This window comes from Carettochelys insculpta, chromosome 2 (genome assembly GCF_033958435.1).
Source record: "Carettochelys insculpta isolate YL-2023 chromosome 2, ASM3395843v1, whole genome shotgun sequence".
In the NCBI taxonomy this organism is placed as follows: Eukaryota; Metazoa; Chordata; order Testudines; family Carettochelyidae; genus Carettochelys; species Carettochelys insculpta.
In genome coordinates, this window is record NC_134138.1 from 24,973,899 (window position 1) to 24,999,904 (window position 26,006).

Below are 26,006 nucleotides of genomic sequence, written 5' to 3' on the forward strand. Positions count from 1 at the left end.
ATGAGACATGGATTTTGTTTCTGCATAATAGACTCATGTAAACCTTAATGCCAGCCATCCAACTACCATATTGAAATAGAAGGTGGAAATATTGAGGTAGCAAGCATGAAGAGTCTATGGGAGCTTTCCATACGTTGTGGTTGCCTCAACAGGCCTAACCAGGTGCTTCTGCTATGCAGGCCAAGCTGTGTTGTGGTGGCTCAGGGTGCCTAATATGTTTTGCCTTCACTTGTGAATACAAAGTCAAGAAATACTAGAGCAACTGAGCTACAGCAGGGGCCATTGGACTTTCTGCCTTCTACTAGACCAAGGATTCTCAAACTCAATTGTCAGAAAGGGATCGTGGTAGAACAATAATTATTACATGACCCTGGGAGGCAGTGAGTGGGGGATGGGAGTCTAACCCACCTGAGGCTTACCTCTGGAGGGTGAGGGTTGGAGAAACTGGGGACAGCAAGGAGGAGAAGCCCTGGAGTTCCGTCCCCAGGCAGGGGTTCTGTAGCCTGAGCCTTGCCACCTAGTTGATTTGGCCTTTGGTGGTGAGAATCAGGCTTTGGCTTCAGCCCCAGGCCCCAGCAAGTCTAAGCCAGCCCTGGTGAACCCATTAAAACCATTCTGATACTCACAGAAGGGTTCCAGCCCACAGTTTGAGAATTTCTGCTCAAGAATAACTTAGAACGAGTCTCAGTAGAGTTTACTGAACTGGTGCCGTGACCAAGAAAAGCCAGGTAAGAAGATAGCATGGAACTGTCAAGCAGCTAAAGTCGGGCAAATGAGTACAGATGGATTCAGAATCCTCTGCAGAACCTCCATTTTGGGTGCATCCAAAAAATGTCTTGTTCACCTTCTGGAGTTTGCATGTTCTCAGGGATTCCTGAATTAAAGTCTGGATATGTGTATGTTGGTTCAAATCCACCTCTTGCAGTAAACTCTGGTCATATTTATAGAATGTTAAACAATACAGTGAATGATATGGTCTTGAAAAGGCCGCCCTTATAATCAGATACAGTAAACTCTTTCCTATCTGGCAGCCCCGGAACTGGCAGGTTGCTGGATATTCAAATATTCTGAATAATCAAGAGGTATACCTAGCAATGAACAACTCTAAAGAAAAGCCAGATAAAGTGTTAAGAAACAAACAAAAATGTATGCAGAGTACTTTATTTACCAACAACAGTAGTACTGTACACTGTAAACTTGTACTGTATTTGCTGTATTTATTTGTATTTACTTTCATTATACTGTACGTATGGAAAACGTAACTAAAATTTACAGAGTTAAAATGCCAGTTATTTGAGAGTTCAGGATAATAGAATGCTGGATATGAAAGAGTTTACCGTATCCCCATGTTTGCCTCCCTGTGCTAAAATTTCTTCACTTTTAACCCACAGTTCGGGGAAATGCTGGGATTTACAGGGCAGGCTTTCATTGTATGGTGGTGATCAGCAAACTCTGACTCTGTTCAGGGGTTCTGGAACTGTTCATATAGCTGTGCTAAGAGCATTGAACCAACCTGTAAACCAGGTATGATGAAAACCACTTCAAGCCGGGTGAGTGGTAGCACCCCTGCAACTCTCGTTCCAATACTTGTCTCTGATCTGCCAACGGTCTCCCTTACTGAGAACGCACAAGATCTAGTCCTTGAGTTCAGGTGGTGGCTTGGAAGGATGCAAATGTCTCTTTTGAGATAACTTGGCTCCGAGTCATTTTAGGGTAGACACAGCAGGTGTTTAAATTCAAATGTGCCAACTTCTTTGTGCCAGGAAAGTCTTAAGAAACTGCTCTCCCCTTATCTATTCCCTTACACAGTCCTAGAGACGGTATTTTTAGAAAAACGTTATGTGGCTGTCCTCATTTGCTTTGCTAATGTATTGTTAGACTGGACTGTGTTGGAAGGAAGTGATCCATCATGTGGAGCAACTTTGATTACATTAAGGATATGCTATTGGACGAGGAAACTTTTTCATTTGGCCTCTGAAAATTTTGTTGTAAGATTTGGCTAGTCACAACCTTTTTTTATTTACTTTCCCCCACTTTTTTGGTGCCTGAGTTTTACGTTTGACTATGTAACAGTAGTATAGACTTGCAAAATACTACTTGCCACAAATATAATTTTTTTAGCAAGTTTAATGTAGTTTGAGTCTTATATTAGCAATCATAGTATCGGACAGGTGAGAAGATTTTTGTCTGGGCTCTTGAATTTTCATGGTAATTTTGCAAGATGGTGTTTAGAATGTAAATTTGATTTTCTATAGCACCAGTTGAACTTGCGATATTTTAGTGCTTTATGAAGCAGAGTTCAATACTGACTCTTGTGTGTGTGTTGAGGGAGGGAGGGCAAACAGAGCAGATGTATTTAGGTGCTTGTAAGTAGCACCCCATGAAGCTGTGAATGCTTAAACGTGTTTTATTGAGAGGAAACATTGGCAAGAATACCTGGATTGTCATTTTATTCTTTTCTTATTAGTGAAAACTTCTTATGCCACCTCTGCAGTAAACTAGAAAAACACCTTAGTAGCTCACTGGAAGTTGCGGAGACTTATTTATTTGTACACCATCCCTACCCCAGTCTTCTCTGTCCCCCCTTTGGGGAATGTGGGGGCTGTCATTAAATTCTTGTTCCCAGGCAATAAACATTGGAAATACCAGAGTTAGTCACACTGGGATTATAGATAATCCTGTAAATCATGTCAAAACCAGTCCATATCACTGGTTTGTATTCTTTTTTCTTTTCTCCTTGAGGAGTTGTCCACTGGTAGAATCTGTAATTTAGTCTGTCATATTTCCACAAAGGTTACCATAGGAAATCGTAAGTGGAAAGTAAACCCATTAATTGTTTTGAACAGTGCTGTGGTAAGCAGAAGTTAACTTCACTGGAGTGTCATTAAACATGGAGAACCAATTCCTTTAGTTCTCGTAAAGGTGCTTCACTGAAGGATATGTACTGAGTGAATCCTTTTTTCGGAAATGAAGTCATTGCTTGGTACCCCTGAGATGGGGATGTTACCAGTTTGTGCCAAATAGAAACAATGATGACCTTGCCTAGAGTATCTCTACTTCCTCATCCTGTTGTATGGGAGTTTTAACATCTATCACTTTAACATTCAGGCCTTGTGTCAGCAAATTCAGCCTTTTTTTGCCACCGAGTTCCATACACTCGGGTATTTTCTTTTAAAATAATAATACTCCATATGTAGGTCGAAAGCTTTATCTATTTATCTCCTCATTAAACAGAAACAAAGTCTATGAAATGTGCTGATGAGGCTTTTACTTCTGCTTTCCATTCACAACACATTCCTCATTGAATGCATCCTTTCCTCTGGTTTTGTTTCACAGCAAATGACAGGATGCTGTGGTTAAGGCATTGGACTAGGACTGTGGTGTCCCACATGATAGCCACTAGTCACTTGTGGCTATTTGGCAAGTTGCGTGTGACTACTTGGCTTGAACAGTAAATGTGTTTTCAGAATAATGTGGCTAGTTCGCCTTAGCACTAGCATCAGAACTAGTTGAACGCCACAGGGCTAGGGAATAAGAGATCTGGGTTCTGGCTCTGTCACAGATTGCCGTGTGATCATGGGCAGGTCAGATTCCCCTGAAGTCAGTGGGAGTATTTCTCATTGGTACCAGTAAGTATTGGATTAGATCCTTAAAATGTGCAGAGGGCTAACACTTATAAATCCTTGCCTAGAAGGTGCTGTGAAAGTGCAGTGCGGGCTGACTTTCAGAATAGCTCTGCTCCTGTATAGGTATTTAAATAAGAAGCCAGATTTTCAGAAGTGCTTACTCCAACACTCCAAGCATTTGAGAAAATTTCAGTTATATTTTCTTTATTGAATGGGAGCAGAGCTATTAAAAAAAATCTAGCCCCATGTCTGCTCAAGCACGTTAGCTTACTACTTTTGCTGCTGCTTATGCTTTTGGCTTATCTGCATCAGAAAGCTGTATTTCTCTACCCAAACTAGCATACTTAAAGTGAAGGGTGATGGCAATTTTATCTTCACAGCTATTCCTGTATAGGCGAGGGAATAAGCTAGAAATTGGAATGCTCCAAAATAAACACATCACACATTCAGCAGGTTGAAGATGGATTGGTCCCAAAATGTAATTGTGAGTGGGGAATGATTGCATGGGTATGTTCCACAGGAATCGGTTCTTTGCCTTACAGTAGTTAACATCTCAACCGCAAATGGGAATATAAAATCATCACTAATAAGATTTACAGCTGAGACTAAGATTAGGAGAGTGGTAAATAATGAAGAGGACAGGTCACTCATGCAGAACATTCTGGGTCACTTGGTAAGTTGGACATAGACTGTATGTATTTTAATATTGTTAAGCAAAGAACCAATGTTGCTGCTCTAGGGTGTGAGGGGGGAGTCACGTGCAATGCCCAACATCTACCACCAGTGCTGGTGTGCTTCCAATGAGTGTGGGACAGCCCAGTTACTTTCCCTGGAGCAGCATGGCCCCAGAACAACATGAGTTTACTCTAGGCCCATGCCACTCTGGGGAAGGGCTGGTGCCTCACTTGGACTCCCTCTCCCCAGTTGCAACTGCAACGAATACAGGCCATATTTACACAATGGGGGACTCTATCCTGGGAAGCTGTGGTTCTATCAGCTGTGGTTCCCCACAATCTACAATCAGCTGAACATGAGTTCCCAGTGTGATGCTTTTGGCCAAAAGGGTTAATGCAATCTTTGAATTCATAAGCAGGGGAACAATTGGTAGTGGAAAGAAGGTTGTTACCTCTCTATTTGGCACTGTTGTGACAATTACTGGAATACTATCAAGTTCCGGTATTCAGAGTTGAAAAAGATTGTTGATAAATTGGAGAGGGTTCAGAAAGAATGATTAACGGATTAGTTAACGTACCTTGTAGTGATCATCTCAAGCAGCTTAAGCTGTTTAATTTTACAAATAGATGGTTCAGGGGTGACTTGATTACTGTTTATAAGCATGTGGAGGAGGAGATAAGATTTGATAGTAAGCTGTGGTCTAGCAAAAAAGGATGTGGCATGATCATTGTCTACAAGTTAAAGCTAGACAAATTTTGACCGGGAATAAGGAGTAAATTTTTAATGGTGGGGATAATTAATCCTTGGAACAATTAACCAATAGTTGTGGTGGATTTTCCAGTTCTTGGAATTCCAAAATCAGGATTACGTTTTCTTTTAATAAAAATATACTTTAGTTCAGAATAAATTATTTGAAAAGTTCTCTTGGCTTTGTTATATCGGAGGTCAGACTAGGCCAGGGGTTGGCAACCGAAATAGCAAGAGCAGCCATTTTTTCCAATTCTGTTTTTAAAAAAAAAAAAAAAACACCTCAGTAATTCGAGAGCCACAGTGTATGTGAATGTGAGACAGTCCTTAATAAATAACATCAAACCTTACTTTTTGTAACCCCTGTTTTAAGATCAGCATGCACACAATGATTTGTAATGCAATACATGTTTACTGAAGGACATTTGCAAACATTTTACATATTCTGTTTCCTCACACTGTACGTGTGTCTGTACCACTGTCTTCCTGACTTCTACTCCTGAACCTTCTTTCTTTGTCTGGAGGAGGCTGGGGGAGTTATCCAATGTTTTGAGTTCACATATTGTTTGCTATTTAGATATGAGTTCATTTTTGGGCTTTTAGACATTTACTGTTTATCAAAAATAATCAGGAGCTGCAAAGTCCTTAAAGAGCTGCAGGTTGCAGATCCCTGGACTAGGTGATCATGGTTGTCCCTTTTGGTGTAGGAAACTAAGTTTTATACCCAGATAAATAAATAATTTTTTTAAATGAACTACTGCATCCACAGTAGGTAATATACCAGTACAGTAGACTTCCAAGTTATATGAGGATTGTGCTCTTGCACACCCTTGTGTAACGCAAATTTTGGGCAGGTTAGGGGAGTGAGCCAGGAATCAGGTGGTCACCTGGCTTCCAGCTTCCCTGGGCTTGCGGGAGCCAGGAAATTGACCAGAGCACCAGTGCTGTTTAGTTTCCAGTGTAGTATCTGTTCTTATTAGTTTAATATGTGATATGTTCTCTGTCTGAGGACTGTATATTAAATGGATTTTTGGGAGACGGAATAGGAGCTTGCTCTATCCACTCCACGCATCGACCTGGTATTGCAATACTTCCACCAGTGGCAGCCAGATGCGGCTTCTCTCCAGCTGGGGGAAGCTGGGTGGGCAGACAGCCATGGCAGCATGGCTTCTCCCAGCTGAGGGAAGCCGGTGAAAAGCTGTGCTGCTGTGGTTGTCTATCCCCCCGGCACGCCCAGCTGGGAAGAAGCTGCAGTGTCATGGCTCTCTGTCCGACCAGTTTGCACCATTAACGCATGTTTAAGCTCAAGTCAAAATTGCACATATGGGGGTTTTACTGTATAACTATTTTAGTAAAAAATAAACAGCAGCTCTGGCTAAAATGGTTGTGCCGGTAAAACTTTTGAGTGTAGACCAGTCCTTAGAGGCATGTACAGTCAGTCCTTGGATTTAAGACGATAAGTGCCTGAAAATTGTCTCTAAAATTGAAACCTGGCAACTTGGAATTGAAATCCACTCCATTATGACTCCAGCATTATAAACTTGAAACTGATGTTGGTGTCAATTTATAAACATCATAAGTGCTGTTCCTCTTAACTTGAATGTTGCAAAATTGAGGTTTGCCTGTATTCCTGGGTGCCAAAATTGTGGTAATCCATTCAACTCCATTGCCATTGGATTTTTGACTTTTGTTACATTAAATGGAAAAAAGATTTTATACCTCATTTTATTTGACGTATTGATGTTAAGGTTTTACAGTAAGGTCTCAGAGTACGCGAACTCAGACTACGCAACCCTGCTCTTACGCGTCTGACCCCGATTCATATAGTAAACCCTGTACCATGATTTCCAGCTCATTCCCCCTCAGCTCCGCACAGCCCCAGCTCAGCCCCCCAGCTCTGCTCACCACCAGCGCATAGCTCCTCTTCACCCCCTGCTTCTGGCTCTAGGGCACCACCCCTCAGGCAAGCTCTGGCTCAACCTCCCCGGCCCCAGGTCCAACCCCCTGCTAGCTCACCACCCCCGCACAGCTCCAACTCACCCCACACACTCACGCCTGGCTCTGGGTTACCATCCCTCATGCATGGCTCCAGCTCACCTCCCATCCCAGTTTAAACTGCCCATGCACGGCTGTGGTTCAAGCCCCACTCCCCCCCCCGCCGCGGCTCCGGTGCAAGCCCCCTGTCACTCACAGTTCGCGTGCAGCTCTGGTTCTGGCTCAACCCCCTGCGGCTCAGCTCACCACTCTCACACAGCTCTGGCTCAATTCTGCCCCTCACCCCCTGCAGCCCTAATGCACCCCAGGCTTAGCCCCCCCCCCACCTGCCTTCCGTGGGCCCAACCCATCGCCAGGCTTAACCCTCCCCAGCTGCCACCCCCAGCCCAGGACTTAACCTTTCTGCTGCTTCCCCTGCTGCAGAATGTGTGTTCTGGTGGGGAAAAAGCCGGGCCCCCACGTACATGAAATCCAGATTATGTGAGGGCACGCGGAACAGAACCCTCGCATACTTGGAGACCTTACTGTACTTGGATTAATTGGGGGACTCATCTGCAAATGTGGTTTTTGTAGGATTTACTCAAACGTGATTTGTGGTGTTCACCCTTACTGAAGAGCATAAGGACTTCATAAAAGGAGAGCTCACGATTTCATACTAAACAAAAATGTCAAATCAGTGCAGCGGATGCAGTTGTGTTGGCATGCGAATCCTACAAAAGGCATGCTTGCCTGCAGGGCAGGAACATAGTTATGAGTGTACCATTCCAAATGAATGTGCCACTCGGGTGTTTACTCTCCTCATCCATAGCTGCTCTTCTCTCAGACAAAAGCTGATGCAGTATCATGAGAACTGTGCTGTTTGACATGTACAGACAGCTGCAGCCCTGTCACATAGGATGTCTCTTCTGCAAGGTTTGGTTTTCAAAACAATGTGATGACATGCTTCTTTTGCGTATTGTCTGTAGCTGTGATGTGCTGAATTATAGTGTAGAGAGTTCTGTAGTCTGCTTGTTGAGTAGAAGTCTGTTCTAGCCACATTTGTTGAGCTGGACAGACTGACCTTCCTGTTGGTTCTTTCTTAAACACTCGGCCAGGGTTTCACAGTCACTGATCTCATCCAAAACAAATGGTGTGCTGATGCTACACATCAAGAGATCATGTGAACTTACCATGAAATTAGGTTTGCCTGGGAGTGGGGGTCTCACGGATCCAGCTGAAAATAAGGTTTAGGAGGCAAGAACTAATAGTAGACTATGAAACTGGTGTGGAAAGCATGACCAAGTGACTTGCCCTTGATCTAGCATCCTGTTGTTGTGCACTGAGTGTACTGTAAACATACCTGATGGTGAGATTTTTTTCCTCTTCATGTGACTTTATGATGTCGTCTTCTATCTGATAAGCTTGATTACAGGTCCACTGCCCAGTACAGCCAGTATATGCACCTGTCATTGAAAAATATGATGTGCCCTATGACAAAGCCTAAATGCATGGCTGTGTCTAATCGTTTTTTGCATGAGGGTGCGGCATCAGCGCGTGGGAGGGAATGAGGACAGAATTAAGTGAACAGCTGGGCAAAGAACTTGATGTGGAATCCTTACTGTGTTACAGGGAAATAAATGTGAAATGCAGGCTTTGTTTAAAAAAAAAATCTGAAACACAAGTTGGAATCTGCAGTGTGTTCTCTCCAGCTTTTTGCTTAGAAACTGAATTTTTTGGATTTGATTAGTGCTTGGGTATGTCTAAGTTTGTGTGTGTGTGTGTGTGTGTGTGTGTGTGTGTGTGTGAGGAAGAGAGGATGTTTTTGGTAAAAAAACAAAAAAACAAAAAAAACAAAAAAAAAAACCCAGCCTCATACAGACAATTCTTTTTCCTAGTTATTTTACTACACAGCTAGTATCTCTCCTTTCTCCATGGTAAAACAGAATGGTGTCTGATACATTTTTATTTATAGTACTCAGTTTAAGCTGCTGGCAATATATAGGTGACTGGGATATTCTAATGAGTCTGGAATTATTAAAAATCTGTTACATTCCAGGGACGTTTTGGCTTCACACTTCAACAGTGGTAATTAGATATGTGACCCATTTCTTTTTGCCCTGGCTCTTGGGGTTGATAGAGTCTCATTAGAAATACCAAGGACAGAAAATGCATTTGTTTCTCACTCTGAAAAATCTTCAAAACATAAGAGTTTGTGTGCTTTTGGACGTTAGTTTTATTTTAGAGAAAGGAGTTCTTTCTACTTAAAAAAAACCAGATTTCCATTTATTTTAATGTGTAAATCCTAAAGAAGAAGAATCCATTTCTGTTAAAGAATAAGGTAGACTTGGTTGGCTAGGAAACAAAACTGAATATGTTAAATATTGCAGTCACTTCCCATCAACGAATGGATTTAGAAAGTACTGTTGTGCAACATTGTTGCATGGCTGGCTGCTGAGAAAAGGTACTGACCGTGAAAAGGACAGCCTGTAAATAGATTCCAGAGATAAGTATGTAATAATTTAAAACTAGGAGGAGGAGTAGGTAGAGCCGCTGAATTTATTGTGGTCTGTTGTCTTCAGTTTCTTTTCCAGTAAAACTCAACTACGTTGCAAAAAAAACTTATAATAAAGTAAAAATCAGATCATGTCCATCGCACTCTAGTGTAAAGAACTATTTCCTTAGGATACAGAAAGATCTTTTTGACCAAACAGGGAGCTGGGAGTCCTGTTCTCCTGGGTTCTGTTCCCATCTCAACAAGTGATCAGGTATTCCTTGAGCAAGTCACCGAACATTTGTACTGCTGCTTACCCATTGGTCTGTAAGCTTTTTCTCTTTGTTTGTTTATGCCTGCAATAAAAATACAGGAATATATTCATTTTTATTTACATTTACTGTTCAAGGCTTTATTTGTAAAAACATATTTTGAAGGATTGTTTTTGGTGGAACCTTTATTCATATGAGTAAGGCAGGCTGTGGTAAGGTGTTAGCTGGATTGGGTTCGGGAAGTTTTGTGTATGTTCATTCACGTACTTGGTGACAAGCTGTCTTTAGTCTAGAGCAGTGTTTCCCAACCAGGTGTCCACGTATCTCTGGGGCTCTGTGAGGGTATTGCAGGGGGTCCATGAAAAAAATGAAAGATAAGTAAAAATGATTGTAAAAAAATAAGTTTTAAATAAATTGCAAAGTTGCAATCTGTTGTTATTTTTAAATTGAATATCTTCCAGTAATGTTGTTGTTGTCTGAAAATCTATGTTGTGGTTCCCTTTTAATGAAGTGGCTTTGATGGGAGTCTGTGAATGATTCGGGAGGTGATGGGGGGGCCTCTGTGACTGGCTTTGGGGGCTGGTCGGGGGGTCTGCGCTAGTGAAAACATTGGGGACCCCAGTCTAGAGGTATTAAGTGCTGTGTACTTTATAGCCCTGCCCTTACTATGGTTGCTGCGGACAGATACGCAATAGATGCAGAGGTTAAACTTTGTCTGCAGAAGGGGAGGGGAAAACTCTTTTCAAAAAGCTATCTGTTTCAGAATAAACAATTTTTAAAATATGAACATGGACAGTACAAATTGATTTAAGGTAATAACCTCTTTTGTTTGTATTGTGCTAGCATATGAAATACACCAGATATTGTGAAGATGAGCAAAAGCAACCTCTATCCCGAGGAGCTTGCAGTCTAAACTAGGAGGCATAGAAAGAACCTGGAAGGTGGGGACAAAGAGGGTGTAACTGGTGCACATGTTTAAGCTGGAATCCTACAATGGATTCTGCGCGTTTATCTTCATGCACTGTGAGGATTCCTGTTACTATCTATGGAACGACTCACAGCTCATACATTTAAGTGTGTGTGTCTTTGTAGGGCCAGGGGTCTACTTAGCTGCACTTCTAAAATATTTAATTTTAGAGTTCCTTGCAATTGCCTACTTTTTACCTATTTTTGATTATTAGCTAGAGTGTTTTAGTTGAGTAGCTCAGGGCTTTTTGCCCTTTGATTGTTGTTTGGTTTATGATCTTGGAGAAGTTCATCTGTATAATTTTCCCTTTCCCCTCACTTGCTTTCCTGATTGTGTTGGTTTCATTTTCTTTTAACATCTTGCTTGTTCTCAAGGTTTTAAATTGTTTCAGCTCATATTATGCATCAGGGCAACAGTTTTCAGCAACAGTTTTGCCCAGTGAAGTATCTTTTTTGTGGTCCTGAATGTACAGGAAGTTGGCGCCATTAGCTAATGCAATACAGGGATTCCTGGCTTCTTTTGGCATACTGGGGACTTACTCAGTAATGTCCTGTGGGCTGACTAAGGTTATATATGTACTGTTCAGTAAATCTCCCCATGTGGTGATGGGAAACTGACTTCTGCTAAGAAGCAGATTCTGCCTTTTAATAGACAAATGCCAGTGTGCTTCCTGCATTCCATCAAAGATGTGGATTAGGATGTTCTGAAAAGAAAAACATCAGCCACCTGTTACTGTAGGCCATAGCCTGGAAGAACAGCTGGAGCATGAACAACAAGCATTCAAAAGAACAAATTCTTGCCTACTAATTGCATGTGTTTGTCACATGTCATGCTTTAGAACTTACTTTAATTTTTTTTTATAACACGTGATGTTGATATTTAGAAGCATCTTATGACATTTCTGAATTGATTATTTAAAACAAAAACAGTTGTGGTATTTGCAAATGCTAGAGCCAATCAACACTGTTTTAAAGAATTTCTCTGAAGAAAAATTGTTTCGCTGGTATACTTACAATTGAATAAAACTTTCTTCTGTTTTGAGGCTGCAGTTTGGGGAGGATAATAATGAGGACACTAATGTGCCTAATTCTTTTGTGGGTCTGGAAATTAAGGTAATTTCTTTTTTGGGGAATGAAATTTAATTCTCTTTCAACCATGCTAAGTGTCCACTGAAGTTAGTGGAAGCTCGTAGCAAACATTCAAGGGCGGAATTTGGCTGTCAACATCACAATGTCTTAATGGGTAAGTTTCAGTAACTTCAGTGGGGATGAAACAAGGTAGAAATTACTCCGAAGTCTTAAGGTTCATTTTCAGCAGACTCTTCCATTTTGCAGTCGTATAGATGGAAACTGTTCTAGTATCCAAATGGCGTGCCCTGTTTTGGGGTTTGACCAGACAGTCAGATTCTTCATTGAGTGATTATCTCAGCCTGTATTTCATTCACGTTGGGCACTCACTCCCTGAGACCTGAAGAGAAAAAAGATCTTACACTAATTTGTCAGTCGCACATGCACCATAATCCTCATGCTCTGAACTTGTGCGTATTAGAGGTAATATCACCTGACAACCACTCCAGTTCTTTTTACTGTCCACAGTTTGAAATGGAATTATCTGGATTTAATTCCCCTGAAACTTCCCTCATCGCAGATGATCACTCTGAAGACTCACCCATTGCCAAACAAAGGTGATTGGTTTGCAGTGCTTGGCTTGAAGGGCACTATTTCAGCATAAATGCCCACCCTGCACACAGAAGATTCTTGCAGGTTGCTGTGGGCCTAGGCCATTACCGGGACAGTGTGCTCCTCTTTGGCCTCTCAGCAGTGCCATGAGCATTCGTAAAGGTGTTTTCAGGAGTGGCAGTACATCTACACTGTTGAGGTATAAGAGTTGCCTCCACAACTACTCACAGGAAAGTTTTATACCAAGAAGTTGGCAGAGTTACCAAGGTGGCAAAGTTATGAACCCTGCTCTAACTTGTACAAGAATAGGACACCATACAATGTTTCCTCAAACTTTTTTTTTCCCATCCATGTACACAATAACCTTTATGTGCGCTGTTCATAGAAGAACATGTGGTGGGTGCTCTAGTAATCGGCTGAATGCCATTTGACTCTCTTCTAGAGTGGCTGCCCAAGCTCACAGTTTACAGGGAACACTGACCCCAGATAAATGCAGAGAAGTCCATTTTAACTCCCATTGAGATGATAGCCTTTATTGGAGTGACTCTCAATTTGATCAGGGCAAAATCTTACGTAACTTGGGACAGATTCCAAGCTATGGAGGTTCTCATTACTCAGCTGTGAGAGACTTGGACAACACTAAGACCCTTTTTTGTCCTACAGGGCCACATGGAATCATGTACACCTCAGACCTTCTGTAAGATTTCATCACAGTGTGGACTGGTGGGGTTGTGGGCACTCTGTGCAACAAACAAGCACAGTCTAGACAACCTGATGTGGCTTCCCCACAGAATTCTAACTTCACTCACCTGACAAGAAAACATGAAAACTGCGTATATAGGCGTTCCCTTGGTTTCTGCCGCCACCTTTCCAGCAAAAAGAATGATTACAGATGCCTCCTTGCTGGACTGGGTAGCCCAGCAGAACATACGTATAGAATAAGGCGCTTCAGCGTAACAGGAATCCAACTTACATGTAAACTTACTAGTAACTGAGTGCAGCATATGAAGCTGGCAGATGGTTTCTGCTGTTGATCTTGTCCCCAGCATTTTCAAGTTACATTGGGCAATATGATAGCAGTTTGTTTTATCAGCAAATAGAAGGGCAAAGTCCACCCTTCTTTGCATAGAGGCTGTCAGCCTGTCACCAGGTCATGTTCTTGGCAGAGTAGTCACAGAATGCTCTGGCACACAGCCCCAGCAAATATTTCTCTAGAGACCAGATGCAGGAACTATGTGCATCTTTCAGCTGTGAGAATTGCCATTGTGGGATCTCATGACATCTCAAGAAAACAAAAAATTCCTGGCCTACTGCTCCAAGGACACATTTCAGATACAATGGTCATAACCCCTAAAGTATTTGATTCTGCCCAGTCCTCTCTTACTGCAGGTCCTGAGATGTCTTAGAGAAGGCAAAATGACGATGATCCTTCTGGTACCCAGGTGTCCGAGGCAGTCTTAGCTCACTTGTATCATCTAGGAGGGCTTGCAACCATGTGTCCACATTCAGCTCTTCGAGATGTATTGTCCCAGGACAGAGGCTAGATCCTGCATCCCCAGCCACACACTCTGCCTCTGGCAGCCTGGGGTTTGGCTGGCTGATGAACGTGACGCAAGTGGCTCATGCTGAGTGTGTGTGCATTCCATCCTTAGCAATAGCATGAAAAACTCCATGAAAAGATGCTGTATTGCAAAATGGAAGAGGTTCTCCATATGGCATCAGCATCACCAGGCTAACTACAGAGGGTTCCAAGATCCCTGCTATTCTAGACTAGCTCCTCTCTGGAAAATGTCAGGGTTGTGTCCTAGCTCCCCAGGAGAGCACATGGCAGCTCTTGAGTGTATTTCACTTTCTTGTGGTTATTCTTTCAGTTCTGACCTGTCTGGTTGCAGTATAATGTTTCAGAAGGGTCTTGTTGACCTTTCTTCCAGTGGGGAAACCTACCCTGACATGGGAACTTAATCTAGCTCTCTGTCTGCCAGATTTCCCATTTGAGCCTTGTCTCAGGTTCCTTTGTTCATCTCTCTATGAAGGTTGCCTTTTTGGGTGGCAGTCACTACGGACACTTTGTGGATGGATTTCAGGTTGCAGCCTGCTTTGCTGTGCATTGGAAGAGGTCCCTCCTGCACAAGGAATAAAAGCCCACTTGACCAGAGCTCAGGCTCCATTGGAAGCTTCCCTTTTGAGGTGCTCCTCTTCTGTAATGTAGCAGTGTGTGGCTTTGTGCATACATTTGCAAGACTTTATGCTCTTCTACAGCAGATGTCGCCTTTGGCAGAGCAGTCTTCCAATCTGTGGTATAGCAGGTGTTCCTTGCACCATCCTCCTTCAGGAATACTAATTGAGAGTCAGCTCAAGTGGACAAACCTAGGGACCATCACTCAAAGCAGAAAGACTTGTTACTTAGCTTGCACAGTATCTGGAATTCTTTAAGTTATATGGTCCTCTTGTACACTCTACCACCTGCCCTCCTTCTCCTCTGCTGCATATCCTTGTTCTGTGTTTGTTCGGGGTTCAGAAACAACTGAAGAGGTGGTTGGTCTGCATTGTCCCTGACAACTTCAGCTCAGTCCATGAGGAGAGCAGGTGCGGAACAACAGATACAGCCAATTAAAAATACCCTGGTATTAGGCTCATGGAGCATATCTAGTGGAATACACATAAGGACCGCGCATCTCAAAACTCGTGTTGTTATACAAGGTAAGAGTGTAGCCTGTTCTGTTTTTTGCAGTGTTCGGTAATAGCCAGATACATACTGGGCAGGCGACCATTTCAGAGCATTAAAAATGGGCCTTAAATGTTCCCTGAAAAATAAGGATCTGCTAGACAACTGTGGGATCTGCAGACATGTACACAAGCTTCATTGGCTTGAAAATTTGAGTATTTTGATGTGGTTTCAGGTGATTGATTTAAGCATGTTGATTTATATAAGATGCTTTATTTCACTGCCTGAATGGATGACTGTGTATATTCTCTAGGGTGGGTGGGGATCACGTTGTGCTAGTAATTGTTGTTAAATGAACATGGCTGGCTTTCAAGGAAATGAAACTGAATTTGTCACAGTTGTCAGAAGGATCCTGCCATGTTTGTTGCCTTTAGGAGCAGTGTTAGGCTGCGTGCTCTGTTCCCTTTACTCTCATTAAATATCAGGCAGCATGTTTGCTGACCCTGGTCTTTGTCTTTTTTTTAAATCACCTGCCCCATCTCTTCTTGTATAAGCTAGGGTTGAACAACAGTGAACCTTTGTCATCTATGCTGTAACCTAATTTCACACCTTAATGTGTAAACAGTGCTTCAAGGATTTCAACGTTCCAGAAATGTTTGAGTCATTTTCATAGAGTCAGTGAATTGGGTTTGTAGGTTGATGTTCTCAAAAGTCTTCAATAGAGAAGACTGTGCTTCAAATTATGTCTTAAAGAGACAGCCTCCCAGACTGCGTTCAAGACCCATTTATGCTCTGCCTTGTGCTCTTTAGATAAAGCGAGATACAGAAGAGTCCCAAGTGATTCCTGATGCTTCCTCATCTATGCCATCTGGAAATTCAGCAATTTTATTAGCGCTGGACTCTGATAGATTTCAGCGTATAAACAGCGCAGTCAGGTGCATCTCATCCTACCATTCCTCCAATCCTTCATTTTAATACCTACTTACTGCTTAGATAAATGGAGTTCAAGTTGCATAGAGCTACTTCGGAGAGTCATAGAATACCAGAACTGGAAGGGACATCAAGAAGTCACCAAGTTCATTCCCCTGATCTCAGCAAGGGCCAAGCACCATCTATACCATCCCTACTAAATATTTATCCAACCTGTTCTTAAATATCTCCACTGAGGAAGGTTCCAGAACCACTGTAGGACAATTTATTCCAGTACTTAATCGCTCTTTCAGGAAAGTTTTCCTAATGTCCAACCTAAACTTCCCTTGCCGCAATTTAAGCCTGTAATTTAAGCCCATTGCTTCTTATCCTATCATCAGAGGCTAAGTAGAATAATTTTTCTCCCTCCTCCTTGTAAACACCCTTTTAGGTATTTGAGAGCTGCTGTCATGTCCCCTCTCAGCCTTCTCTTTTCTAAACTAAATGAACTCAGTTCTTTTAATCTTCTCTCATAGGTCTGTTTGCCATAAGATAGGTGCTCCTTGGTTATCAGACACTGTGAGGAGATAATTTTCTGCCACACTCAAAATGTAATTCTTAAACAGAATATTTAAAGTAATTTAAAAAAAGTAGGTAGAATGCTTGCGATGAATGCTGGGGTAGAGGTCCCTTGCACCTGTATGAACAGGACAGAGATGCTGAGAAGTGAGGTAAAGGTCTGTGTTTGTAATGTGTAGCTGTGTGGGAAAATGCCAGCAGGTTCTGGGGGTCTGTCTTAGCCATGGGATATGGTGCTTTCCCCCAGTCAGTGTGCTTTCAGGGAGAAGTTGTGTAGCAACATCGTGCATCAGGAATGGTGTGAAGGGTATGAATATCGCTGTTTTTCCTTTCTTTGTCACCTATTGACTGGAGTGTAAAACATCACCAATGGAGATATATTTTTCCAAGCTACTCTGAAGAGATTTGACTGAACAATATCCTGGCTGTGTGTATTCGCTGATTGATTTCCTTGTTCAAGTTTCTACATCTATTTAGCAGATCCTAACCAGGGACATCATGCACTGGACTTTCAATAAACCTGTTTGTAATAATTGTAACTATGTTACAGTGGCAAACATGGTGGGGGAGGAATCAATGGAGGAAGTAGAGCGAAGCCAGTAATATTGGTTCCTTACAGCTGCCTTATTAATGAACAGTACTAAAGCTTCACTTGTTTTGGGCCTGTCTGGCTGTCAGCACAATTGCAGCAGCTAAGGATTATGTTTACAGTCTCCTCCTCTTCACGACTTTCCATATTCCCCTCAGTTCTGTTTGTGATATGGGAAAAAAATTATTCTTTATGTGAAACCAGGAGAGTTTTGTACATGGAAGAGTTTTGATTTTCCATTATACAGTAAACTCTTTCCTATCTGGCAGCTCTGGGACTGGGAGGTTGTCCGATATTCAGGTATTCTGGATAATAGAGAGGTATACCCAGCAGTGCATGGCACAAAAGAAAAGCGAGATTAGATATTAAGAAACAAACAAAAATGTATGCAGAGTACTTTATTTGCCTATTGTACATTGTAAATTTATACTGTATTTGCTGTATTTGTTTATTTTCACTATAGTGTACTTATGGAAGACGTAACTAAAATTTTACTCATGGTTAAAATGCTGGTTATTTGAGAGTTCTGGGTGATAGAATGCTGATTATAAAAGAGTTTACTGTATCTACAAGACATTTGACTGATTGATGGAAAACACGCCTGTTTTTGTAGATTAACATTTAGCACTTTAGCTTAATGATGTATTGAAATTTGCATTTTTGTTGTAACTTCCATTTCCAACATGCAGCTGTCTGAGTGCTCCTGAAAATAAAGGAGAGAGAGCAGCAGTCTTCAGTGTGCATCGCAGTGATTTTTCATCTGCATATATTGTGTGTCCCAGGGCCACCTATGTGTATGATTCTTCATTCTCTGCTCAGAGCATGTATTACATGTGGAAGCTTGCATTGCCAGCCACTTAGACCTTTGTTGATAGGCGCTTATGTTTGCTTTTTTCAGTCCAGTCACTCTTTTTACCCCATACTCCATCCAAAGTCCTGAATTGTTGTTGCTGCTGACCTGGCGATTTTGAGAAGTGATAATCAACTCAGAAACTGCTGAGCTATTCTGTCAACGGCTGGCAGAGTGGAGGTGATGAGGTTAATGTGCCATGTGACTCTCCTCCTTTGCCTTCTAGTGCAGAGTGGCTGTACTGACTGCAGTCCTCCTTCTCTGTCTCTCTCTTGCAAGGTTTGCTTCAGTTTGTCTAGAAAAATTGAGGCAGAGTTCTCTGTAGCTTGTTGGGAGCAGTAGTGCATTGTGCCATCTTTGGTCTTTGCAAACATGCGTTATGTCTTCCAAAAATACCAACTGTGTAATAAGTTACCATTGGTGACGTGCCAAAGACAGTATCTAGTGTGTGCCAGTATATTCCCAGAACATAGCCGTATCTTTTTGATCTCTGCTTTTGAAACATTTCTGGCCTCACACAATACAGCCATCTGAGCCAGGTCAGTTAGGGCCTTTCGGCACAATGAAATAGCTCATAGTATTTTAATTGCAACCTAGCTACTGTTTCCACAATAATCTTCATTTTATACACGTGGGCCATACTTATGTGGCTGGCACATCATGTATCCTGGTCATCACTTTGAGTTAGGCAGGTACTTAGAATCATAGAAAAGGGACCACAGGAAGTCATGTAGTCCAGCGCCCTGCGCAAAGCAGGATGCTTAAGATCTTTCACAGTTGAGATTCAGCTCAATTTCACTTCAGCTGCCTTGATACTTAAATTTTAGTTCATCTAGTCATTAATATATTGGGAAAATGGTGCTTTAGGAACTTGGTAGCAGAATATAGCACCTGTTATTTCTTCTAGGTTGCTGGTTGAAATAGGACCCTGATTGATAGTGACCGAGTATGGGTTCGCTGATGGTGTTTTTAGTCAGTGTTCCACCACATGCAGACCAGCCCCAAATTCAGTGCTCACTGAAGGACTCGGTAAAGAGGCTAGAAGATTGGTTAGGCAGATGAAATGATGCTCGGAGTTGCCTTTCTGAAGAGCAAGGCATATTGTTGAAGGATGTGGAAAGCTTGCGCTGCCATTGTGTGTGTGAGTAGGGTAGGTTTTGTGGCTAAATATAAGATGTAATTATGCAGAATTGCGATCTGGCACTTTTCAGGAGCACTATAGTTACCAGTATTTCAGAAAGTAGCCTCCAAAAATATCCACCCTAGAAATATTTTTTAACCAGAAAAAGATGGCACTCAAAGGTCCCCATCAGATGCCTCCTACGAGGTGCCATACAAAAACATAGGCTGTGTCTACATGGGCACAAATCTTTGAAATAGCCATATTTTGCAGATTACTAATGAGGCGCTGAATTGAATATTCAGTGCCTCATTAGCATTAGGACTCTTCCAACCGGCTTTCGAAAGCGTGCAGCTCGGCATGGCTACACGGGTCTCCTTTTCGAAAGAACCCTGCTCCTTTCAAAATCCCCTTATTCTGATCAGTGAGTGGGATAAGGGGATTTCGAAAGGTGCATGATTCTTTCGAAAAGGAGCCCCGGGTAGCTGTGCCATGGCTGGAAGTGTCCTAATGCTAATGAGGTGCTGAATTGAATATTCAGCGCCTCATTAGTAATCTTCAAAATGGCCATTAGCATGGCTATTTCGAAGATTTGTGCCCGTGTAGACACAGCCATAGGCAGTTATCTTTGCACAGTTTATAGTCCAAAGAGAAAGAGAGGAGGGAGAGTGGGATAGGATATAACCCAGACAGAGCAATCAAGCTGCTGATAAATGGACATTTCCGAGATCCCTAAATACCTGCCTAATTTTTGAAAGTATTTTAAACCTTGCTTTTATTTTATATACATTCTCTTTTAAGCGTAAACTTGTTTTGATTTGTTTATAATTTAACATTAATCATTTCTGCCATTAGGAGGACTTTACACAGAGCACATGGTGAAACTGACCATTCAAAGGTCAGGTCTTAATGAAGAGAGAGTGTATATTTCAGTCCTGATAGCTGCTTTAAGTTAACATGAGTGAGCGAGTGTGATTGAAAAACCCTACACTTGTTGTCCATCACAAATGCTGTCAGATGGACAAAGTAAGATGAGTTGTGAGGTCAGGAGAATACATTTTCTTTCTCTACCCTCTTACTTCTAACAGCACAGTGAAGGAGACTTACTTTCCCTGCTGATTCGGGGAGCTCCTGGCCTGCATTCCAGATCCAGACCATGGCTTGCCTGGATCTGGACCCTGGGGCTTGGGGCTCCCCTCCCCAGCATTCAGTACATAGCAGGCAGGGGTATGGGGAGCCCCACATCTTGCAGGCCAGATCAGACAAGCCAGGGCTGGATCCAGCTCACAGGCTTTGCTGGGGTGCAGGGGGGGATAGAAACCAGCTCCACTAACCGCCACTGCTGCTCACCGCCATTCCCTCAGCCATGGACAGAGGAGGGGGGAGCACCTCGTGCAAGCTTCGTTCTGCTGTTCTGTTTGGCCAGAATTCCGTCCAATCAAAGCAATGGAGGGTGGTGCCTGGGAGCAGTGGAGTGAGGGTGCAGAGCCGTGTGTGTCCACGGATGCTGCCTAGGCAAGCATCCCATGCCCCTGGACTGCTCCTGATTCCCCCTCCCTCTCACTCCAACTTCCCACCCACACCCTGGTAGCCACCTCCCACCCCGAACCCCTCATATTTGCTCCCACCCCAGAGCCTAGAGGGGCCCACAAAATGTACTAGCCCTGGCTCCCCTAGGCTTTGAGGTTGGTTTGTGAGGGGAATGTCTCCTTGTTTTTGGTTTTCAGTGGGGACCATATCAGTAAGGGTTTTGTTTTGTTTTTGACTTCTCATTTGTATGGCCCCTGCCTGATTTGTCTGAGTCAATGGCCCTGACCGCTCCTATTTTAGCCTAGGGTGTCTCTTTAAGCATACAACATCCTATGGTGTGTGCAGTCCAGTGTCACAACGCAATATGATAAACAATAGCATTAGCACCAGCTCCTGTCTTGCTTGCCTGGATGGTGTGAGTTAGGGCCCTTTGCTTCTAATTAAAAAGATTACCAATTCTTATCACTAGTATAATCCTTGGATCACTGATTTGACTAATGGGCATTAAGGCCTAGTGGACTGATACTGTGGACTGGTTCCAGCCTGTTGTCTTCTTATCAGCCTGGCTGTTGCACATGACCATTAACTTGGCCCTTGTAGGACTTCTCATTTGCTGTTGCTCACCATTTACTTGAAATTTGGCTGCTCTGGGTGAAAGCTCCTGTAGGAAGAGGTTGGAGATAAGACTCCATAAGCAGGTACTTACTTGCATCCTGTAAAGGGAATTTTCAGAGCTGAGCACTTCAGTGTAGGTGCTACTTATGACCAGCTCATGTATTTTAAAACTTTGGGTTTACTCTTGGCTTTGGTTGTTTCAAGAACTTTCGTGACTCACCCAGGAGAGTCACTGACGGATGTGTCCCACTCAAGTTAGAGCTGTGGTGGCTTGTCTCACATGGTGCTACTTGTATGGATTAAAGCAGAAGGTGCCTTGGTGGCTTTTTCCATTCACAAGGTAAACAAAATCGGGGAACTTGGTAGTACTAGAGAACCTGTTCTGCTTTTGGGTGGAAGTGGGAAGGAGTCAGGCCTATTTCTAGCTTTTACGGGGAGACCAGTTCTGATCATGCCTCACTGCTGCTATCTTTCTGAACATGCCATCCACCAGAATACCAGCAAATGTTCTTCAGAGGACTACAGGTGCATGCACCTTCTGCATGACAAGCCTACAGGACTACTGTTAGCCTCTTGTCGTGCACAGCACTACATTTTCCTCCCTCATGGATTTCATTGTTCATCACATACTCAAATTGCTGAGCAGTTATTTAGAAGTCCTGTCTGGATTACTTATGTGACAGAGGGCTATCCATCTAGGCCCAAGAATAGTCTATGCCTCGTGATGGTATCGTTAGGACAGTTAAGAGTTTACTTTTGAGAGTCAGGTACTCCTGTGGCTTGCAAGTGTATGATATTCAGAGGTTTGTTCTCCTTTATATGTATGTACATAACTCCTGTCAGCACTAATGGATGCAGGCATGTGGTTGAGGGGATGAGTAGTAATAGCACACCTGGGACGACTTTATGTTTGTTTATTACTGAAGTGCTAACCATGTATTTTTATTGGCTGCTGAAGACCAAGAAGCAACTCGGTTATTAAAAACCTCAGTAGTGACTTGTTGTAATAGGTTATTGGGTGGCTTTTAATGAGGAAGCTCTCACTTTCATATGGAGCTGCAGCCAAGACAGAATCACATTGCCTGTCATTTCTGGTACCTGCTGTATAATGTGAAAGGTGGAAGAAAAGAGAACTGTGAGGGTGGACAGGCCATGCTAGTAAATGTGAATGATGACAGTATGGGGTTAAATAAATGTGGCACTTAAGTACTACGCTTAATTGAACCAGATACATGATAGTGTTGTTCATCTTACACACAGATTAGGCTGCTTATCAAAGAAACTTAATTTTAAATGATCAAACTGCCTGCTTTAATCATGGATATATTGAAGAAAATGCCTGAGTCTTTTGTCCTGTAAGGGCAGTTATTAAAGGGGTGGTGTGTATTTGGCACCCAGACTAGGAGTACAGAACTCCGGGCTGTAAGGCTGACAGGAGCAAATCAGCTTCCTTGTGGTATTTCTGTACTTCAATCCCTGGGTATGGCTGCTGTTGAAATGAGTACTACAGCAGTGAAGCTGCAGCTGCTAGCTGTAGAGCTCTGTTCAGAACCCTGCTCCAGTGCCCAAACAAGCTATATGAGAGCTGAGTTGGGTATGTATGCTTGAGCTGGGGTCACACCGTGTGATTGCATTATACACATAACCTTCAAGTCTGTCTGTCCATCTGTAAAATGGGAAGACTTTTCTGTTTCCTACGCCTGAGGTGAGATGTAATGTTTAATGCTGTTCTGAGATGCTGGGATGAAAGGAGCAGTGAAGATCATTGGTTTTTAGTTTAGCTAGTGCTGCTACAGGTGTCTTTCCATCTGTCCTGAAATGACACTTGCATGGCGGTGACTTTGGAGGCTAGATGTGTTGTCGTGCATTACTGAGGATAAGAACATATTTGTTGACTCAGGAGCAGTAGGGAGGCAAAACCTACCAATGGGGGAGTACTCTGTCTGTCAGTATGTCATGTACTGATACAGTAACCATAGCAACCCTTTGGAACATCCTGTCATGGTCTGTCCACCACCTACCCTTCTGGCAACATAGAGTCCTGAAATGGAGACGAAATAAAATGTCAAACCTGATGAACATGCTGGTCTCTTGAGTGCTCAGGGTTTCAAAATGATCACCTCTCTTAATGTAATAATTTGCTGCTTCTTTCCAGTCTTCCTGAGGTGACCGGGGTGTGTCTGCACTACAATAAAACACTGAGGGCTGGCCTTTGTCAGCTGACTTGGGTTCATTGATCTCAGGCTATTAGGGCACAAAATTGCAGTGTAGGTGTTTGGGCTCCAGCTCAGAGCCTGAAAACCCAATCTGCTATTGTCATCGCCCTGTGAACCTGAGTAAGCTGGCACAGGCCAACACTGGGTTTTTTATTGCTGTGTAGACATAATCCTAATGTCCCAGCCAGAAGGAAGAATTTGGTTATTTTATTAGGCTACCACTAGTCTTGTTGGTATGCTGATATGTCCTATCTGCTGCCCTTCTGCTATGTCCTGAGCCAATTATTGGCTGGGAAATCAACCCTGTAGTGTAATTTCCAAATGCATGCTGAGTGGAAATGAGAGGATGCTATGGAGGCTTGATGTGTCCGGTCATTAGTAAAAGAGCTCTAAAGTTCTCCTGGAATAATTAGATGTTTATTAGAAGTCTCTGTCTGTTAGCTGGTTTTGCCTGTCCTTCTGAGTTGTTGTGTTAGAGCAAGTTTTTTGTGGGCTTTTGGATTTTATTTCTGATTTGATAAAATGTCCTCGGTTCAAGGTCCCCAGGTACATGTTAAAATCAGTACAGAGCTAACTGACTGAATGTCATGCAGGCTCAATTCTTTAGAATAAACTTGACCTTGCTTCCTGCTTCGCGGAATTGTGGGGGAAAAAAATGGGCCTGGCACCATGCCTTCCAGGTTAGCTCTTTTACCTCTGATGGGCCGTGTCTACACGTGCCCCAAACTTCGAAATGGCCATGCAAACGGCCATTTCGAAGTTTACTAATGAAGCGCTGAAATGCATATTCAGCGCTTCATTAGCATGTGGGCGGCAGCCGCGCTTCGAAATTGACACTCCTTGCCGCCGCGTGGCGCGTCCAGACGGGGCTCCTTTTTGAAAGGACGCCGCCTACTTCGAAGTCCCCTTTCGAAAAGGAGCCCCGTCTGGACGCGCTGCGTGGCGGCAAGGAGCATCAATTTCGAAGCGCGGCTGCCGCCCGCATGCTAATGAAGCGCTGAATATGCATTTCAGCGCTTCATTAGTAAACTTCGAAATGGCCATTTGCATGGCCATTTCGAAGTTTGGGGCACGTGTAAACGTAGCCATGGAGCGCTAAGGGAGTTGAATGCTGCAGCTGAAGGCTATCTGTTGAGAATGTTTGAGAGGTAGTCTTGTTAATCTGGTTCAGCAAAAATGAGGAGTCCTTTTGCACCTTAAAGACTAACAAATTTATGAGGCTAAGTTTTCCTGGGCTGTAACTCATTTCATCAGACGCATGAAGTGAAAGCTTCAGTGTGGCAGGGATTTATAGATGCGTGCAAGGATGTGCGTGTTACATTACTGTGTGGGAGGTCAGTGTTAATGGAGCTAATTCAATCGGTGGATGTGGCCCACTTCCAGCAGTTGCTAAGAAGATAATACCTCAGCTGTTTGATCATTGGCTTGCTAAAAGCAGGCTTGTGAGTTCAATCCTTGAGAGGGCCATTTAGGGATGTGGGGCAAATAGATTAAAAAAAAAATCTGTCTGGCATGGTGATAGGTTCTGCTGTGAATGCAGAGGACTGGACTCAATGGCCTTTGAAGGTCCCTTCTAGTTCTATGAGATAGGTATACCTAAAGTGTGAAATGAGTTTTTGTAAGGAGCTAGCCATTACCAGTCCCTTTTCAGACCCATTCTGATGGTGTCAAATATGCATTTGAATTCCTGTCACCAGTTTCACACACAATAGTCTGTTTTTGAAGTTTTGCTCAGGAATGGCAACTTTTAAGTCTGTTGCTGTGTGTCCAGGGAGACAAAAATATTCTCCTATTGGTTTTTGAATTGCTGTGCTTGAGATCTCATTTGTGTCCATTCATTCTTTTGCACGGATGTCTCTTAAATTCGAATGTTGAGAGACCAGATTCCAATATGAGGGATGTTCCCTTCTTCCATGCTTTGAAGTGGGTTGCAGCTGAAGATTGCGAACTTTGCAAAGCATTTTAGTCTCTTCCTCCCTCTTCTGACCCAGCTGCTTAGCGCATGGTTTCTTGGATTCTTTTTCAAACATGTATCTATGTTGGCTGTGAGGTTCCTCATTCTGGCACAAAACTCCAGAAGTCTGTCACTCAGATTCTCTAGGATGTGAAGCAGCTAATTGTTGTCTTAAACTTTGCCAAAATGTTTGGGAAAATTTGAAAGGTACAAGGGAGATGATGATTTTTTCAGAGTCACCTTTAAGTACCCAGGTTTGCAGATCTGCTCATGATGGGAGTTACTAGGATTTATTTGTAAGAACAGTGAGAGATTTGAAAAGTGATTTTTAAGAATGTGAAAGGACAGAGAGATTACTGCTATAGTACTTGGAGAGCGAGGCTATATTGCTGTATATTCTCAAGAATAAGACTACCCCAGCAGAAAAGAGATTCTGCTTACAGCCTTTCATTAAAAGAATGATGAACTATTTTAGACTTTTAAACATAATAGAGGTCAGATCATCCTTTTCTTGTGCTTTCCATCACATGGGACAATGTGGCAAGATT

At 42.8% G+C, this 26,006-nt stretch overlaps 1 protein-coding gene and 1 non-coding gene across 11 annotated transcripts in view; both read left to right on the plus strand.

The window, feature by feature from the left end:
• MTSS1 (MTSS I-BAR domain containing 1) overlaps positions 1-26,006 on the plus strand; it is a 189,742-nt gene that overhangs the window by 87,670 nt on the left and 76,066 nt on the right. The gene's annotated exons all lie outside the window — the stretch shown is intronic.
• Positions 5,984-6,169, plus strand: LOC142009846 (U2 spliceosomal RNA). Its single transcript, XR_012644616.1, has one exon. It is a non-coding gene; the product is annotated as a U2 spliceosomal RNA (small nuclear RNA).